The 20,888-nt window shown below is 37.4% G+C and overlaps 1 long non-coding RNA gene across 1 annotated transcript in view; it reads left to right on the top strand.

Moving 5' to 3' along the window:
* The window catches only part of LOC145265445 (uncharacterized), a 32,756-nt gene extending 17,199 nt beyond the window's left edge, over window positions 1-15,557 (top strand). The window contains exon 2 of the long non-coding RNA XR_013864654.1: window positions 15,192-15,557. This is a non-coding gene — a long non-coding RNA (uncharacterized LOC145265445). The remainder of the gene's footprint in view (window positions 1-15,191) is intronic.
* The last annotated feature ends 5,331 nt before the right edge of the window (window positions 15,558-20,888 follow it).

Below are 20,888 nucleotides of genomic sequence, written 5' to 3'. Positions count from 1 at the left end.
GCCAACATGGAGTTGGTCGATAAGTTCGCGACGTAGGTTTTTTGGAATTAATATGCGGCCTTCCTTGAATACTAGAGACTGAACTGTGTATAGGTCGCTTCGCATATTCCAAAACTCTTTAATATTTGGCTGTAGAAGATCCTTGCGTTCAGGGAATCCTTGTTCTATTGTTTCCACGAGGTTCATGTATTGGTGATCCATCGCGGCTTCTTGCTGTATGCGCACCATCTTGATAGGAGATGTTTCCTGGTTGTATCGGGATTCTATTCCAGCTTGCAACGCTTCTTCCATGCTATCCAATTCCGCTGCTGCGACCTTGGTGGTATGTGTAGGGATACGGGACATGGCATTTGCTCCACCATTTGGCGTCGCCTGGTATTGATATGGCCTGAACTGGTACATCAGGGTCTGCTCTCTGATATCTAAAGTCCTGGGATTTTTTATTTCGTCCAAGCTACGATCATTGAATATTGGCACAAGGGGTTTGTGATCAATAGCAAGTATCAGGTGGGGGCAGCCTAAAACAAACATTTTGCAGCTTTCCAATCCAAACTTTATAGCTAAAGCTTCTCCTTCAATTGGTGCATACCGGTTCTCAGCAGGTCTAGTGAATCAGGAGCCAGCATATACAACTTTCCAATGTCCTGGCCCACAACGGTGGTCCATTGTGGACGGGCATGCACAATGTTTTTGGAGTAGGGTAAATCCTATTCCTGTTCGACTCCAGTCTGTAGTCAGACATGTTGGGCGATTTATTTCGAATGTTCGAACGCCATCCCGGATGTTTTCTAGGATTGTTTCCTTGGATTGCTGGAAGAGTTGTTCCAATGTATCGTCCCAGTAAAACCTGCTGTTATGTTTCAGTAGTTCTCTGAAGGGTGACATGATGGGTGCTTGGGCAAACGCATATGAAACTTGGTTAATCAAACTAAAGAAAGATCTAACTCCTGTAATGTTTGTCGGTGATGGGACGTTTCTGATGCCCTCAAGTAATTTTTGAGATGGTTTGTACCCTGTTAAGCTGATGTCGAAGCCAGCAAACTCTACATTGTCTTTTGCGAATTGGAATTTTTCTGGGTTAAATACTATTCCATTTTCAGCACATAGTATGATGTATCTAACGGTGTGCCAAAAGGATAGTGCCATATCATCATCCCACAAGATAGAGTCGTCCACACAGCGAGCAACACGAGGGAAACCTTCTGTAATGGTGTCGAATCTCTTTGTGTAACCATCATTGGACGCTTGGAAACCTTGGGGGGCTCGCAAATACCTGTATCTGCCTCATTCTGTTATGAAAGTGGTGGCATCCCGTGCTTTTACAGCCAGAGGAACACTGTGATATCCGTTCCAGGCATCCAGAATAGTTTTCTTTTTTCCTGGGGGTATCGTATTGACAAGATTGATTGGGGAGGGTGTGTGGTGTGTTTCTCGTCTTGTCATTGCATTTAAATTTTGGAGGTCGACCGTTCTACGTGGGCTGCCATCTTTTTTGGGCACGGTGATCATTCTCGAACACCATGTCGTTGGTGTCACTGCTGGCACTGGTTCAATGATGTTCAGTGCTACGTCTGCATCAAGCTGGGATTTGACAGCTTCTTTCCAGTGGTGAGGGACAGGGATTGGTTTGTGAACAGCCTTAGGTTGGTGGTTGTCGAGGAATGTGATAGTAAGCGGTTCTCCGGTCATGGTCTGCAATTTCTGGTGTGTACATGTATTAAATGCACTGCTGGCAAAATAGCATTTGATCCAGCTCTCTATCTCTCCTCGATATTCCGGTGTGGCAGGAAACGGGAGCTTGTCTGGCAGTGGTGGGCATGGTGATCTGTATGGGCATCCGCATGGGGCTAACATTCGGTCAGTTGGTTTGTGGTCCATCTTCGTTGTAGCTACCAGACTATTAATTTGTGCTGGAAAGTCGTCGTTGATAATTTTGAGTTTTTTCAGGGCCGTTTGTGATATATACAGGCCCTTAACCCTTGGGCTGATGTATATCACCTCCGAACATGTTGCCTTACCGAGTGACATCGTGGCAATAATGGGCAGGTTGTCATCATTAACGGCACGTAACCGATGTCTGGTGTGCAGCAGATGTTCAGAAGTGCACCCCAGATTGTTCAATAAGTCCACACCAGCTGTACTTGTCTGAGCTCCTGTGTCTGCCAAAGCGAGCAATTGGACGGGTTGGTGTTTCATATTTATATGTCTGAATCGTCCGAGATGTTGGTGGGCCTTTGTATCTAATGTGATAGTAACATTGAAAAATGGTCGGCTTGGTGTGAACTTGTTGTTGGTCCATGACCTATACGGGATCCCCTCTTCTTCCTCTAGTCATTTAGGTTGCAGTCATTGTCGATATGAACGAAGAATCTTCATCTTGGCTGTCATTTGGGTAGTCTCCCATTATGGCATTTGACGATGCTGTGCCATGGCATGTGGTTGAGAAGTGGTTCTCTTTGCCACATTTGTGGCATGATTTGCCCCAAGCGGGGCATTGTCTTTGTCCTTTTGGGTGTGCCTTGTGTCCACAACCTTTGCATTTGCCATTATCATTTTTGGTCTTGTCTGGTGGTGGAAACTTTCTTGATGACGCAGATTTAAATTGGGCCACTTGTGTGATCTCTGCTGGTCGGAAGTGATTTGATGCTCTGGCGGTAGATTCTAGAGTCAAGAGACGTCTAGTTAAGTCATTTAGAGTTGGCAGGGACGTAATCTCTGCTAAAATTTTGCTCTGGTGGGAGGTGTCCCGTAATCCAGCAATGATTTGAGATTTGATCATGTCTTCGGAAAATGACATTGTACATTGCTGGTTGCCACAATGGAAAGCGCAGAGCATCGCTTGTGATTTCAACCGGGAAATAAAGAATGTGATAGTCTCCCCATCACTTTGCCTCATTACAAAGAACTGCTGACGGTATACCTCGGGATGGACGGTTTTCACGGCAACGGATTTAATATATTCCAGCAGCTGCTCCTCTGTAGCATTATGCAGGGCATCCGGACCAATAAAATTGAATAACATCTCATTGACAGATGAATTGCATGCAGATCGTAACTCATTCCGGATTTCTGTGGGGTCGTTAAGTTGTGTCATCTCCTTATAACGAAGCCATGCATCCTTAAAAATGATCCATTTATTGTCTGACGAGTCAGGTTCTATTACTGGTCGCTCGGGCTTCACCCGTGAATGGCGCGACAATGGGGTGGGAGCGTGTTGCCCGTTGGGCAGAAGGCGTGCCATGAGGTTCGTCATCTGTTCTTGCATGGTGAGTTGTTGTTGTTGCATTTGTAACATGAAAGAAATTGGGTCGATTTCGGCATGTTTTGGTGAAGCTTCGTTTGGGTTAGACATATTTGTGTTTAACTAGAGTGTCAAAAAGTATTGAATATGTATACTGACTGGATATTAAAAACAAAACAAACAAAGAAACGAAAAAAGTTTACCACGTGGTGAGGGTGCGTCCTTCATCGTTCATACGTATTTTCATGTTTTATTTTTAGGATGGGTCGTTGTATTTTTCCTTTGTTTCGTTATTTTTGTTTTTATCCCACTTCTGACACCATGTATAATTAAGAGGGAAGGACTTCACTCATAAGGGAAAGACAACAAGACACAGTAGTTAGCCTCGATAAGCGACGTACATGTGTACCTTTATTGGGTCCGCCATGACAGTTCCCTTTTCTCTCTCCTTTCTGGAGAGCTCGGGTTAAGGGTACATAACTCAGTGTTATGTTTACAACAACAATCTAGAATTAATAAACATTTTTCGAACTTGTTCCCTGTTTAAGTATAATTATTGTTTATCATTGTATATATCCTAATTCTCTAATAAGTATGTTTCAGAGTTTCTTACTCTGATAACATGTTATTTTAATTATAATTAAATAAATGTAGATTTAAGTTAAAACTAATTATAATAATAAAGTTAATAAGATTTATAAATATTGTTTAGACCTAAAAATTATAGACAATATCCAACTCAGGTTTTCCTTATACTTTAAATCCCCTCTCCTGTGTAATTAATTTTTTTTATTTTATTTATTATTTATTTATTTTTTTATTTTTATTAAATTTAATTAACAATTCCGAAATGAATTTATAGACGTCAATTTAATGAGTATACATATTAAAAAAATTATATAGTTTATCTTAATAGATTTTCAATATTATAACTATAACATTGATTTTTACATTTATTCTAACAATTAAACCATTTGGCCCCTACATTTGAAACCCGGTCGTAAAATACAATTAAATATGATATTTTGATTAATGCAGATTTCATATTTATTATTATACTAGCGGGGATACCCGGCGTCGCCCGGGTGGAAGTGAAGTTTGATTTAGACACAACTGCTAATTCGAAAATAAAAGAATAGATAAAAACAGGAAAATATAATCGAGCAGAAAAAGAAGCAGTTCTTTTATTTCGAAAAAAAAAAAAAACGAAAACATTTTTTTCAAAAGCCCAATATTTTTGACTGATCCTTCAGTGTGAATGATAGAAACACGAGTGCAGAGCGGGTAGGGGAACGGGTATAGCCAATTAAGTTAAGATCTGAATGTGACCCTCCCAATATTTTTGACTTGGAATGGTCAGCAACTTGTGTAGTCTGTATTCAAAACCAAGTCTTTCATAAAATGTTGAATTGGACATCCATGTAGCCCATGTACACACTCGCATATGTAAATATACATGCATGTACACCCGTACATTACCACACGTGCTTCTACACGTACCCGTCGTACACACACACAAAACACACACACGTTTATAGACGTACGCGTACGTACCTGAAGAATGATAGACAGACAAGATAAGTGGAAACTTCTAACTGAAAGCTGTTTTCCATTGCAACCGTAAACTTATTATGGTTCTAGGTATGGGACGGTGTGAAAGGATAACGTCTTCTTTGCTTATCTGGATTTTATGTATGCTCGCCCGCTATCACACACACACACACACACACACACACACACACACACACACACACACACACACACACGCACGTACGCACGCACGCACACATTTATTCATTTTTTCAACCGCTTACTGTAACCTTCGGGACAAGATCAAAGTGTAGTATCTGTTCCGGCAGATGCTGCACTTAAGATAATTTGTACCAGTCAATGGAGGGGAAACCCTCTATACTGGGACAATTATTATTTTTGGTAACCAGAGTGCCCCCTTTTTGCCTACTTTTAGGGGAGCTGGTTTTTACCTCACATTAAAAACGGCCTTGTGCCTAATTTGCTCAGTGGGGGAGCAAATAAATACCATCTGTTCTTCAGATTGCTGCACTTCTATTTCTTGTTCTCTTTCAGTGGAGGAGAAATCCTTCACGACTGAGACAATTCTTATTTTTGTACCTTTTCTCCACGTTAAAAAACGACCCTGGTGTCTAACTCTGTCCCGTGGGGAGGCATAGTAAATAGGTACTGTAAATTCTAATATCATTAATTGATATATACACACATATATTATTTTTTTAAATGTAAACGAAGAATATTCTTCATTATTTTCATTTTTATTTACTTAATTTTGTTTCTACTTTTGTTCAAACATAGTAAAATATCAGTGATTTTGGGCTATTTGATAAATAACATTTCTCTGTGTGTCCATACGTCTCTCCCACACACATCATCACTCGTATATACACATACATGATGATTGCAACGTCTTGTCAGACGAGTGCCACTCCCTCAGACACTTAAAGTCCATAAGCCCAAAAATGACTTCCATCACCACAGGACCATTTTAATAGACAAATGCTTGAGGGAGTATCTATACACAGATGATGTTACAGAGTCTTAGCTTTGTACGACAGCTAAGTCTCTCTCTCTTGGTTCAAAATGTTCAGATCCAGCAACAAGCAAGAGCAAGATAGCCAGCAACAAGTTAAACTGCAGACCAACTTAATGCGGGTACTGGTCTCCCACTTTCTGGTTTTTTAAATCAGATTTGCTTCTCCTAGAAAGGTTGCCTTCACCACGGCTTACGAGAGCCCTCTCCACCCCAACACACACACACACATACACAAACACACACGGTGCTAGTTGGCTGTTGACCCCGAAAAAGGGTTCATTCGCCCTTTGGAAGGTCTTGTTTTTAATCCTTCAGGGAGACTAGCCACCCTCCTCAGCAAACAAGTCTGGTGGGGGAACCAGTTTAGTCGCCGGTGACCTGACCATGAGGCAGGTAGTACCGGGTAACATGGTACCAGTAGCATATGACATGACCTGATATACACATACATACATACATACATACATACATACATACATACATACATACATAAAATGACAGAGATAAGGGAAAAGCATTAAATTAGAAACCATCACAATAATTGGAAGCTCAATATGCCCGTTAGAGCAATCAGAGATTAATAAAAATTGATGCTGGAAATCCAACTCAAAGTTTGATATATTGTAATGATTAAACAACAACCCCAAAACAAACTTTATCCCGTCTATTTTCTAAGAAGGGTACTATGGTATATAGGGTTGGTGAGAGAGGAATGGGTAACGCACACACATATACACCTGTGCATTTGTATACACGCGTAGGAAATGGAATTGAATATATGTTGAAAATCAAAATATGTGGAAACTAAAAAAAGAAAGCATTGCGATAACAAAAGACAAACTCCTAGTGAAGACAAACGCTAAGCTGTTATTTCTCCGTGCATAATCACTCTACCCTGTGCCCTGTAGGAAAATGGTTTTGGTTGGTTTAGGTTTTATAAAGAGAATACTCATTTAGCGGTCCCACATCTTTGTTGAGACTGGAGATGATGGGGTTTCTTTTCATATTGTCTTCTTCTAATTAGGTTGCTAAGTTCGGATTTGAATGCGAGAGTAGGGTCAGTGGGAAGTAGTTTGTAGAATTCCTTGTTTGCTAGTTGTGTGTCTATTTCTGTTATGTAATCGTTAGTGTTCATGATGGTGATTGCCCTTGTCTGCTGGTTTTATGCTTATGAAGTGATTGTTTCGTAATGATTGTCTCGTTCGTTGTTCATCGTTTGTTACATAATAATGAGTGTTTTTGTGAAGGTTGTCTATGATGAACTTGTCTACATTTTTTTTGACTGCGATATTTGTGCATCTATGTTTAGGTTGCATTCACTGTCCAATGTGTGTTTTTTTAAAGTCTTTCCTGTTTGATTAGGACGGAGTTGGGGGCTGCCAGATGGTTGTTATTATATAAACTCCCTAAAATAGTTTGCGACATACTTGCACACTTTCCACTTGCTTTAGACAACATAAAATGCGTCCTTATAGCCTCCAACTTTCGGGCACAATAAAAAGAAAAATATATGAAAAGAAACTCATTCTGAGACTTGCAGGGGTTCAAAATTTAAGAAAAATTTAATTTTTTTGCCCCAAACAAAATAATAATAATAATAATAATAAAAAGAATGAAAGAAAACGACACCTGATTTAAAATGCACCGCATTTATTTTTTAACAAAAACAACAAGGTGAATAAACAAAGGTCCAATTGGTGAAAATTCTTTCGAAGTCATTATGATTAGAATGTTAGGTGAAAGTTCTTTGTAGAATTAATAAGTTTAGAAGGGTAAAGTCGTGTGTGAAAATAAGATTATTTTTATGTTTGTTTCTATCTGGCGAAGTTCGCCTTACTTAAAAAGTCTCATGAGGAAAGTAATTTGTGAAGAAAGTGATTTGTTGTTTTTAATTTAGAAGATGTGCGGAATGAATGCATGTGTGCACAATTGATTTTTGAGTATCCGCGTGGCGTGTGTATGGTGGTGTTGACGGTATTGGCAGTGACGATGTTGTGAACACGAGAGGCATGTTCTCGTTGTGTAGTCGAAGCGAGCTGAAAGGGGAAAAGCTGAAATCTCTCAGTAGACGACTGTTTTATACATTTTGGGTGGCTCCAGAACACGGTTGCTACTGCTGATATTTTGCTTTTTGGAAAAGCGTTAAAAGACAATCTTCTTAATTTTCTCATTGGTTACTTGTTTCACGTGATGCTGCTTTCAACTACGTACGCCAAAAATATTTTACTTTTGTTGTTTGAAAAAAGTGTGTGGGCGTATTTGAAATTGTGTCGTTGCTGACAAAACATATTTTTTTGCGAAATGCGCGGGGAAAATTGAAATGAATAAAGGTTTGTTTATTTGCTCGCAAGTGTGTGTGTGTGTGTGTGTGTGTGTGTGTGTGTGTGTGTGTGTGTGTGTGTGTGTGTGTGTGTGTGTGACTGTACAGACTTAACACCCACATCTCCGGTCTCAACAAAGATTTGGGACTGCTAAATCAGTATTCTTTTTATAAAACCTAAACCGACCAAAAACATTTTCCTAGAGGACACAGGATAGAGTGAGAGTATGCACGGTGGAAGCTCAGTTTGTCTTTTGTTATCGCAATGCCTTTTTTTCTTTTTAGTTTCTACATATTTTAATTTTCTACATTTTTCTGAGTACATGTGTATATGTGGGTGCGTTACTCATTCCCTCCTAACAAACCCTATATATTATAGTACCTCTCTTTGAAGATATACGGTATAAAATTTAGTAATAGTAATATTATTATTGTTGTTGTTGTTGTTATTGTTATTTAACTCTTCGTTTAAGCATTGCAATATAAACTTTGAGTTTCATTTCCAGCATTAAATGTTATTAACCTCTGATTGCTCTAACCGGCATATCGAGCTTCCAATTATTGTGATGGTTTCTAATTTAAAACAATTTTCCCTTATCTCTATCATGTATGGGAGTGTTCTTAGATAGATACTGTATCGGAATGCCTCCAATAAATATTGACCAAGGTTAACGCCCTTATATAGCTTAACATCACAAGTGCATTTGAGAAGTTTTATCATCGCACAAACAGAAGGGCCCAGTATATAAATCAACAGTAGGCTCTTTGATAAAGCAGGGGCGCATTTGAAACAAATATTTCTGTTTAGAACACCATGATACATAAATTTTGCTTTTTAAACTTTAACTCAAGTCATTATATAATTTTTTTATAAAATCAGCAGTAGTTTCTCCACAGTCAATACAGACTACAATATATTGTGAACTAAGTCACTAAAGGAAAACATGTAAAGCTTCCTATTGAACCGGCAATCTATTGACTAAATTGAAAAGTGAGCGATTTCATCAATTTCAATGACAATAAAAGTAGTTGAAGTGTGGAATATTCGTTGTTACTCATTCAATCCCGAGCAAGGTTGGGTTTCCTTGCTAGTTCTAAAAATTCAAATATTTCAGATTTGCATTAAATTTGATTTGTAGTCATTAAACACAAATTAAATAAGATTCCTTGAATTTCAATTCCTACTTTAGACGCCTCAAGCTTAAGCCTAACCTTTTAGTCATTTTTTAGAATCAAGATCATGTAATGGATTTTGATCAAAATTTGAATAATAATATTCTTAATATTGTTGTGAAGGTGCTAATCGACTGTGCAACTAATAGAAGTAGACACCAGGCAAAGCGGTAATGGCAATAGCAAAGAAGGATGACAAACACATGATCGGTTAAAAACGATGTGTATCGTGTTTTGTTGTTTACCAAATAAAAAGGTAAAAATGAATTCAGGATCATCCAGAGCGAGGTTGCAATTCTTAGTTCCTTGAGGTAGAACCTGGTAGCTGGACGTTAGTGGGCTTCAAACAAGAAATGCCTAATAATATGGCATAAATAAATAAAACTAAATAGTTTTAATCAATTTTCAATGACCCAAACTGATTCTTGCCTAAACTTTTTTTTTTGTCTCTGTATTAATTTCCAAACAAACATGTTTGTCACGGCACTGTCTGCTGAAGAGAATATGACTACTGCAACTAATACTGTCTCCATGACTGGTGATATGTCCAGCTTACACATCAAGGCCCCCAGAATTACTCATATTTAGTGGGAATAAAGCAGACTCCTGGAAAATATTTCATAAACGATGGTCCAACTACTCATTATTGACAGGTCTCGACCATAAACCAAGATAAATTCAAAACTTGAGAACTGCCTGGGCAATGATACCATGAAAATATATCAGGGCATGCAGTTTGCCACCCCGGAGACTGAGCGCACTGTGGAGAACATATTACAAGTACTGGAAGATTATTCTGTTGGAATTCTCAATGAAACTTATGAGAGATTTGCGTTCTGTCAGAGGAAACAGGGTGAGGGACAGGCATTTGACAAGTTCTACAATAATCTAAGAGTACTATTGAAAATGTGCAATTTCTGCACTCGATGCACTGACTCACTTCTGCAGGACCAGATTGTAGAAGGTGTCCATGACTAGTTAATCAAGAAGGATCTGCTAAAAATACAGAATCTTACTCTACAGAAGAGTGTAGACATATGCAAAGCAGCTTAAATGGCCACAACCCACAGTCAAGAAATGGGACTAAGCACCAGCCCAGCACAAAGACTCTTTGGTAGAAGGACGAGATCAACAGTGCCAGATGTCGAATTAAAACTTAACGACACTCAACTTAACCACACTCAACTGATGAAGCATGGAAAAAAAAGGAAAGGAGGCTTAGACACCATGAGATGGGGAAAGAGCTGAAAGGCCCCAATGTCAATGACAATGTTTAAGTCCAGCCATCCAATCCCTAAACAAGAGAATGGAGAGAAGATGGATTCCTGTGCAAAATGACCAAATCAAAACACTCTTTCCCAGGACACCATTAGACGACACGCATAGCTCACCCTCAGTCGTAAATACTGCCAAACCCATACTACAAAGATTACACAGGAAAACAAGTTGACTGAAGAATTTATGAAAGGAATGACAGCCAACAACTGACTACGCATTATTTGAGAAGCTGCAACGAATAAGCAATCTACCTCCCCTCATGTTTCCATACCCTGTCCCTACCCTTTCCACCTAAGATGAAAACAAAATGAACAACCCCCATGTTGGAGGTGGGGGTGAGATGTTACGTATAACCAAATTTGTTTTATTGTTGTTCAATGATAATCAAATTTGTTTTATGCAAAATTGTAAAATAACTCTGATGCCTCATAATCTGTTTCAATAACCAATTGATAAAAATATGAGAAGCTAAGAGGCTGGTGAGTGAAGAGCCCATTCAGGATAACATTTCTGACTGTTGGATATTTATGATTGAAATTTGGTGGACAAGTAAAAACGAATTGTGTATTTTATTAACAATTTAATTTGGATTTCAGTTTCATGTATTTAGGATGAATCACTCCCTATCACAAATTGTTACGTTTCCAACCCGTTTCCCTGACCAGGAAGAACAACACGCATCACTTCTAGATCTGTTTTTGACCACAGTTCCCGATGACTGCATAACGAAAGCCCACAGCCCACTCGGGAACGCTGATCATGCAGTGATAATGGTTGAAATCGCCCTAAACTCTAGAGCCAAAACTGAAGAGCCAGTGCTCAAAACAACAAGATATTATAAAAAGGCTGACTGGGAAGCCATCAGGGAACTAATCAGAGATGCCCCATGGAGAAATATTTTTTCTCTCCCTGCTGAACAGTGTGCAAACGAGACCACTGACTGGTTCAAAACTGCAATCGAAGCGCATGTTCCCATGCGGAAATTTTATAGTAAGCCCCACTCTCCCCAATGGCTTACGTCGACTTGCGCAACTGCCATTGCTCAAAAGCAGCATGCATACCGTAGGTTTAACCGACATAAGTCCAGTTCAAACAGACTGAAGTATATAGAAGCTAGAAATAACGTTAAGAAAGAAATAGCGACAGTTAAGAGAGAATTTACGGAAACCACTAAAAACCGCATCTAAGCACAAAAACTAGGAACTCGAGACTTCTGGAAAATCTACAACAGTGTAGTAAATAATGGGCAATCAACAATTCCCCCACTAACCAACAATCATGAGGTTGTCTCCTCAGCAACCGACAAGGCTAACATGCTTGCCAGTCGGTTTGCCTCAAACTCCCCACTGGACCCTTCCAACCACCCCCTACCTGACTTTCCTATGTGGACAGACGCCACGCTAGACGATCTGAAAACCACCCCTGCTCAGGTGCATGCTATCATAAAAAATCTTGACACTTCAAAAGCATGTGGACCCGATCTTATCCCAGCTGTGCTATTAAAAAAGTGCTCAGCTGAAGTAGCTCCAGTTCTCTCCAAACTCTACAACAAATGCCTTTATGAAGCTGGCTTTCCGGGCTGTTGGAAAACTGCTTCTGTTGTACCAGTATTCAAGAATTCTGGCGAAAGGACTGACCCATCAAATTATCGCCCCATTAGCCTCCTCCCACTTTTTGCCAAAATATTTGAGACCTTAATTAAGCATGCTCTAGTCCATCACCTTACAGATGCTAAACTTCTGACTGACAAACAATATGGATTTAGACAAGCCCGTTCCACAGCAGACATCCTAACTGTAATCTCTGAACGTATATACCATTCACTGGACAAAGCGGGGGAGGGCAGAGCGGTGCGGTAGCTCTAGATATATCTAAGGCTTTTGACAGGGTATGGCATGAGGGTCTCCTCAGGAAAATTAGATCATACGGTATCACTGGTAGAATACTTAACATAATTAAATCCTTCTTAGATAAGAGAAAAATCCAGGTTGTCCTCGACGGTCGTACATCTAAACAATATGATATAAATGCGGGGGTGCCCCAGGGTTCTATCCTTGGACCTCTATTGTTCCTGATATTCATAAATGACCTCCCCAACAAAATTGCCTCTGAGATGGGTATATATGCTGATGACACTACACTCTATGGCAGGCACGACAGGAAGACGAATGAACACATTTCTAAAGAAATGGCAGAAACACTAGCGGAAGACCTCCAATCTGTGGTGGAATGGGGACAAAAGTGGTTGGTTGGGTTCAATGCTGCCAAGACTAAACTAGTTTCATTCAATAATTACAAGAAACCCTCTCTACCACCTATAGCAATGGCCAACGACTCTTTATCTATGAGTACATCTTTCAAACTCCTTGGCCTAACGTTCACAGGAAACATGAGTTGGAACAATTACATTGAAGGCATTGCCAGGGCCGCTGCAAGAAAGGTGGGCTCTCTCTACCGTGCTAGAAAACTACTAACACCCGAAAGTATACTGTACCTCTATAAGGCAACCATCCGCCCATGTATGGAGTATTGCTGTCATATTTGGGCTGGTGCATCTGCTACTAGTCTCTCGCTCCTTGACAAGGTTCAAAAGAGAGTCGCAAACCTGATAGATGCCAGTTCAGGGCCTAAGCTTCAGCCTCTGTCCCATCGACGAAATGTTGCATCCCTCTGCCTGTTCTACAAGTATTTTAGTGGTGAATGCTCTGACGAACTGCAATCACTTGTGCCCCACGACGTGAGCACCCTCGACAAACCCGACAGGCTGCTAAATCCCACCCCCACACTGTAGAGATCCCTAGATGTAAAAGATTTTTTTACTCCAATAGTTTCTTCCCCAGAACCGCTAGACTCTGGAATTCCATTCCAGGTCCCTGCTTCCCCAACAGTACTGACATGCAGAAGTTCAAGTGTAACATGGACCGACATCTTGCTGCCCAAATCCCTACATAGTACCCCAGTAGTTGTTGCCCCTGATAGTAGCTCCCTACACCAAAGTGGCAATTTGCCTTGTTTGGAGTGAAAATGTAATAAAAAAAAAGTAAATTAAAATAAAATAATGTTGATAATATTTCAGATTGCATTCTGTGGTTTTTATCATGTGTTTATATATAATTTTATCATCTGCATATATATTTTTATCATGTGCATATATAATTTTATCATGTTAATATATTATTTTATTAAATGAATAAATAATTTTATCATGTGAATATATTATTTTATCAAATGAATATATAATTTTATCATGTGAATATATATTTTTATCATGTTATATATATTTATTTTATTTTATCAAATGAATATATAATTTTATCATGTGTATATATTATTTTATCATCTGCATATATATTTTTATCATGTTATATATATTTATTTTATTTTATCAAATGAATATATAATTTTATCATCTGCATATATATTAGTAACAAAGAAAGGTTGCAGACCACCAAACAATCAGCATGACCTTCTTTTGGTGCAACTCTGGCTTCAGGAAGTGTCGTGGAGCTTTGTCAGCATTTAACCACTGAGCTGAGCGTCGCTGGTTGTCATAAAACACCCACTTTTCATCGCAAGTCACAACCTGGTCATTCTTGTTGCATAAAAGAAGGGAAGATGACACTTCATAATAACATTTCTTTTGGTTGTCGTTCAATTTGTGAGGCACCCATTTATGAAGTTTTTTGTCTTTCCAATCTCTCTCAAGTGGTTGGAAATCATTATATACATTACGTCTAATTTAGAAGTTTTCGAACAGTTGTGTGTAGATTGGCTTTAATTGATGCTCTTAATTGATTGTTGTCAGCATCTGATGGCTGATCACTAAACTCACCATCAAGACTTGTCATTACAAAATTTCTTAAACCACCATTGTGCTTTGTATTCAGTAGTGGTTCCTGGGCCAAATGCTTTCTTGATATCACAAGCTATTTCAGCAGCTTTTTGGCCTAGCTTGTATTGAAATATGCGTATTTGCTTTTTTCCATTTTTTCAACGTTCTGAAAAGAAGACATAATTGTTTTTAAATGATTAGATAGAGTGAAAAACGCTCTTTAAAATGATATATAAAGTAAAGGTATTATAATGAAAACTTATATGAAAATACATCATTTGAAATCAAAATTTTAAATTCTGCAACCTAATAGTAGTTCGTTTTAGATGCCATAGATAAACAGACAAGGTAGTGTTTTTTTAGTAAAATTGGCTTCACATTTTAATTTATTCCAGATTTTTTTGTTTTGATAAATTAAATTCTTAGGCTCGGATGCTGGTTTGAAAAGGAGAAAAAAAATCTATTGAAATATATCGAGATGATCAAGCAAATATTTCATCTATTAATTTGCAACTGGAAGGGAATAAAGTTGTTAGACGAACCAAAAGCTCATACAGACGAAACTCACAAAGGACTTTACTTCTTTCCAGCCTGTGTCATTAAAACTCTGCACATTTGTTTATCAGAAAATGTACTTCACAGTGATGATAAGCATGCCCCCTCCTTCAGCTATGAACACTACATTTGCATGGTTGCTAGTCCTTTTATAGGTATCGCCTTTGAATAAATTTATTAACATTGTAAATTTCTTTTATTTAATTTGTTATATTTTATTTTCCAGATGAAATCGACACTCATTTTTTGCATATTTTTGTCGCTAGTCATTCTCTCCGAGAGCATCCCTCATGATCGGAAAATTGACTTTAAAGTGCCCCGTCCTAAAATGTGCAAGTCGGATAATGAAGTTTACCGTTTGTGCTACCTGTGCGCTCGAGCCATGGAAGACTTGGAAGTATACAATGGTTGTTGCGCAGGGGAAAAAGTTTACTACGAGTTCTGTCAAGTTTACTTAGCTTAAAAATTTCTTCCCAACTCAAAATGGCGTGCAGTCAACCATGAAAAAATGTGGAACTTGAACTGACCAAAATGCAAACAGCATTTTATTGTTTTTAATTTCAAATCATTTAATAAAAAAAATATCAAATTGCATTTGTCTTATTGTTTATTGAAATTATGATGGAATCATTGTCACCTTGGTGATATACCATCAGAGCCAAGGATGAGTGTGATTGTAAAGGATGAGTGTGATTGTAAAGGATGAGTGTGATTGTAAAGGATGAGTGTGATTGCAAAGGATGAGTGTGATTGTAAAGGATGAGTGTGATTGTAAAGGATGAGTGTGATTGCAAAGGAGGAGTGTGATTGTAAAGGATGAGTGTGATTGTAAAGGATGAATGTGATTGCAAAGGATGAGTGTGATTGTAAAGGATGAGTGTGATTGCAAAGGATGAGTGTGATTGTAAAGGATGAGTGTGATTGTAAAGGATGAGTGTGATTGTAAAGGATGAGTGTGATTGTAAAGGATGAGTGTGATTGTAAAGGATGAGTGTGATTGCAAAGGATGAGTGTGATTGTAAAGGAGGAGTGTGATTGTAAAGGATGAGTGTGATTGTAAAGGAGGAGTGTGATTGTAAAGGATGAGTGTGATTGTAAAGGATGAGTGTGATTGCAAAGGATGAGTGTGATTGTAAAGGATGAGTGTGATTGTAAAGGATGAGTGTGATTGTAAAGGAGGAGTGTGATTGTAAAGGATGAGTGTGATTGTAAAGGAGGAGTGTGATTGTAAAGGATGAGTGTGATTGCAAAGGATGAGTGTGATTGTAAAGGATGAGTGTGATTGTAAAGGATGAGTGTGATTGTAAAGGAGGAGTGTGATTGTAAAGGATGAGTGTGATTGTAAAGGATGAGTGTGATTGTAAAGGAGGAGTGTGATTGTAAAGGATGAGTGTGATTGTAAAGGATGAGTGTGATTGCAAAGGATGAGTGTGATTGTAAAGGATGAGTGTGATTGTAAAGGATGAGTGTGATTGTAAAGGATGAGTGTGATTGTAAAGGAGGAGTGTGATTGTAAAGGATGAGTGTGATTGTAAAGGATGAGTGTGATTGTAAAGGAGGAGTGTGATTGTAAAGGATGAGTGTGATTGCAAAGGATGAGTGTGATTGTAAAGGATGAGTGTGATTGCAAAGGATGAGTGTGATTGTAAAGGAGGAGTGTGATTGTAAAGGATGAGTGTGATTGTAAAGGATGAGTGTGATTGTAAAGGAGGAGTGTGATTGTAAAGGATGAGTGTGATTGTAAAGGATGAGTGTGATTGCAAAGGATGAGTGTGATTGTAAAGGATGAGTGTGATTGTAAAGGATGAGTGTGATTGTAAAGGATGAGTGTGATTGTAAAGGAGGAGTGTGATTGTAAAGGAGGAGTGTGATTGTAAAGGTTCTGGTGTAGGTGTAAGGAATTTTGCAATTAACCAGTTGTGCATTACCAGTGTTGACCAAGAGAAGAGTCTATCACGAACAATCATGCAGTGTGATGGATGGAAGTGAAACCTGGCCATTGAGGGTTGAGGACATGTGTTGCATGGTGAGAAATGATATTAGAATGATACGATGGATGTGTAATGTGAGTCTTAAAGATAAACATAATTCTCCTCTGAGCTTATCAAAACTAAGTCGGGTTAGGATGGAGTTATTGTTACCTCAGTGATCCCATCCAAGCCAAGAATGCAGTAGGTGATCGCAAAAGTTATGGAATAAAAACATGGAATTTTGCAACTAACCAGAACAGGAAACAGTGATGATTTTGCAGTGTTAAAAATTTGTGGATGTAAAACAGTTGAGGTTACAAGTTCAGTTCACATGAAAGGCCAAGGAAACATAGGAGGAAGTGATAAAAATGGGATAAATAAAGACTTGGCCAGAGATAGGTTAGTTTGGAAATTAATTTCTCATAGTCTGCCAATGCATGCCATTGTCAGCATGTAAAACAGATGATGACAATGACGACGACGATAATGATAGTGAACATGTGTCATCTGTACATGTGTGCATGGAGGGGGACACCATATGTAGTTTAGATTAATTTCGCATAGCACAATGTTCTTAAAGGATGCAGTATCTCAGCAGTCAACAACTAATGCAGTTTTTCTGAAATAAAAAAAAATGTTTCTGATGGTCAAGTTGTGATGTTTTCTGAGACGGATAATAATTTTGTGGGTGTTAATAAAGTCAATTGCTAAACGTCGGTGCTTCAATGAATTCAAGCCTTGCAAAGCAAAGAATTCAGAGTATGGAATGTATGCATTTTCTTGCACATCTCTGAATGATTTCCAGGTGGTCAATGTTATGAGCAAGATAAGGGTTGCAAACCGATAAGTTGGATCATAGTTTCAGTTTTGAATAAACATCTGGAGAGCAGCTAACAGAGATTTTACTATGACAGTTTGGTTTATTTTGTGCACATCTTGACAATTTTTTTAAATTTGCACTCACAGATGTAAATATCCATCAAAAACGAATGCAATTAAAGGAGAAGGTAATGTCTATTAATATGGTATCATGGCAACAAAACAGATATTCCATTGTCAGTCGATCAATTGAGAACAAGGAGTCAGCATTGTCCCCAGCACTGGCCAATGCATACATGGAATACTTTGAGGAAATGGCATTAGGATCAACACCACTAAAGCCAACAATCTGATTACCCACACTGATCAAGGGTTTGTGTTATCTGTATACCGAAAGCCACCTTTCACTGAACAGTACCTAAACTTCTCCCCAATTAGCCAAGAAGGATAAGATGACAACAAAACAGATAGTATACTACACCCCCCACCACCAAACAGAGAAGATAATTTTGGAAGGATGCATGGAGAGATTACTTCATAAAAGAAGAAGGTAATTCCTGTAAATATGATATCATGGCAACAGAACAGATACTTCACTACTCCTCACCACAAAAAGAATAAGGTTGTCCTTGAGAAAATAGTCTTAGGATAAAATACATTTCTCCCTCTTCTAAAGAAAGGTTTAATACCTGAGAAGATTACCCCTACCCTTTTAAAAGGTAGCGATAATTCCAGGGAGGATGGTTTTCTAACAACAGAACTGATACTACACTACACGCACCAATTAAAATATAACAATAGATTGAATCATTTTTTTTTTTAATCATTTAAAAATTTCTATAACCATAACAACATTATTTTAATAGTTGCTTTGGGGCTAAGATCAAAGTTTGTTCTTTCTCCACTCCCCATTTTATTTCAATAAATTTTTTGTAGATATATATACAGTAGAACCCTGAAATACGGCATTAAACATAAGTAGCAAAATACAGTACAGTATATAATCAAATAGCATTATAAATAACACTGTAAGGCGGGGCAAATACCGTAAACAGGGGCTGAAAAAACATCATATTCCACATCATAACCTGAAAAAAAAAAAAAAAAAAAAAAAAAAAAAAACGTATCCTAGGGCCACCGTATCCCAGGGTTCTACTGTATTTATGAACAATAAATTTTCCAATTACTTTGAGGATTTCTTAAGACCAGTGGCAACTCGTGGCTAAGAATATTGGGGGTGCTGATTCATAAAACTATGGGTTATTTTTGGGGGGGTGCTGATTCATAAAACTATGGGTTATTTTTTTTAATACATACATTTTTAAATTTGCCATCGAACACGAAAACTGATAACTTTTTTTGTTAATTTTGTAACCTTTACAGAATAAAAATATCTACATTTTTTTCTCTACACGAACAAACGAAAAAACGTGTTAAAATACATAAATTTTACTTATATGTGGGAAAATCTGATTATTCAATTATTTTTCACCCTTTATTCATACTTATTCATACCAATCCTTAAATTTATGAAGCTCAACCTAACTACAGAGCATATACAAATAAATGACAAAAGGTCTATATTCCAAATTTCAAGATGTTAACCATCTTACCGTTTCGTTAGAATTAAAAGTTCTAGTATGCTTAAAGAAATAAACGGTAAGATGGACAACATCTTGAAATTTGGAACATAGACTTTTGTCATTTATTTAGTTTTATTTATAAATATTTTTAGAAATTATTTAGTTTAGTTAGGGTGTCTCCCTTCTTAATTTTATTTTTTTTTAATTTTGCATATTATCGATTTATATATATTATCTATTTCCGTCTGCTAACAAATTAAATATCAAAGTTATTCTACAAAGTATGCATACTAAATATAAATAGTTTCATTCAGAAGCACATTCGCTAATATACTCATTTTTTTATTAAAAAAAACATTTTGCAAATAAAACGGTCAATTTTAATGATCTTTCCTCAACTAATAATAAGCATAGCACACACAATAAGCATAGCACACACAATAAGCATAGCACACACAAAATCAAAATTGCGGCTCTTCTGTTAGCTTTTTGTGCCGTTACTTATTTCCTGCATGCATAAACACTAAGGTGTGAATATGGCTTTCACATCCACAGAAGTTTTATTTTTAATATATACATATATTTACATGAATTTGGGGATGTCTACCGACATTAAACTTAAAGATTTGAAAATATACACATAAAAAGAAATTAAAAAATGTCCGTCTTTTTAAAAGACAGACATTTTTTTTATCGATAATGTTGAACATAAATAAGTTAGATGGGGAGTGCAGTTCCACAGTTCTATGCACGAGCCGCCACTACTCAAGAGTCCCTTAGTGCAAATGTGGTATTATGGTGACTGAGATGATTCTAGTTAAGAGTAAAATAGACAATTTTATCACTTTAGACTAAGGATGACCAATGACATTTTCCCACACTTTTGATTGCCTTGTGCCTAATGTAAATTTTCCAGGTCAACAATTCACTGCATTCAAGTGACATCAGATGTTTCACTATTGATGAAATTTCGTATGTATAAGAAAATTGACGAAAATATTTTGTATGTATAAGAAAATGACAAAAATATAATTACAAAATATTAATTTATTATAAATTGTTTATAAAATAAATATTCAAATTAAGAAGCCCTAAGGGTGTTTGTGTTTGCAGTTTACTATGTATACGATATTACAAATGTTATGTTGTATTCTAGAACTTAATCAACACAATCTGTTTTGATGGTTAATATAGTTAGGATAGATGAAAAAAAATTCCATTTATTCATTTAGATAAAATTAAAATTAAAATAAACAACGGGTTGTTGTGATAGAAGCCAGATTCATGAGAGTAATTGTAAAACAAACAAGGCACGCTACACTGCGAGGATGCAACAATCGATAATCCTGAATTTTTTCATCTGAAAGTTCTCCACTATTCATATAAAAATCACGTTTATTAAGATGAGCGATCTATTTGGTTGTTCTCTTTTATGTTTTTTCTTTTTCTACTTTTTCAAAGTTGTTTACACTTCGATTAAAAATGTTATCCCATCCTTCATTAAATATTGAATAAATATATCCCCTTGTATATACTTTAGTGAGTTAAAAA

The sequence above is a fragment of the Euprymna scolopes genome, chromosome 40 (genome assembly GCF_053919585.1).
Source record: "Euprymna scolopes isolate OS-2025 chromosome 40, ASM5391958v1, whole genome shotgun sequence".
Lineage (NCBI taxonomy): Eukaryota > Metazoa > Mollusca > Cephalopoda > Sepiida > Sepiolidae > Euprymna > Euprymna scolopes.
Note: the sequence above shows the minus strand (reverse complement) of the source record. Positions and strands in the feature narration are given on the sequence as shown.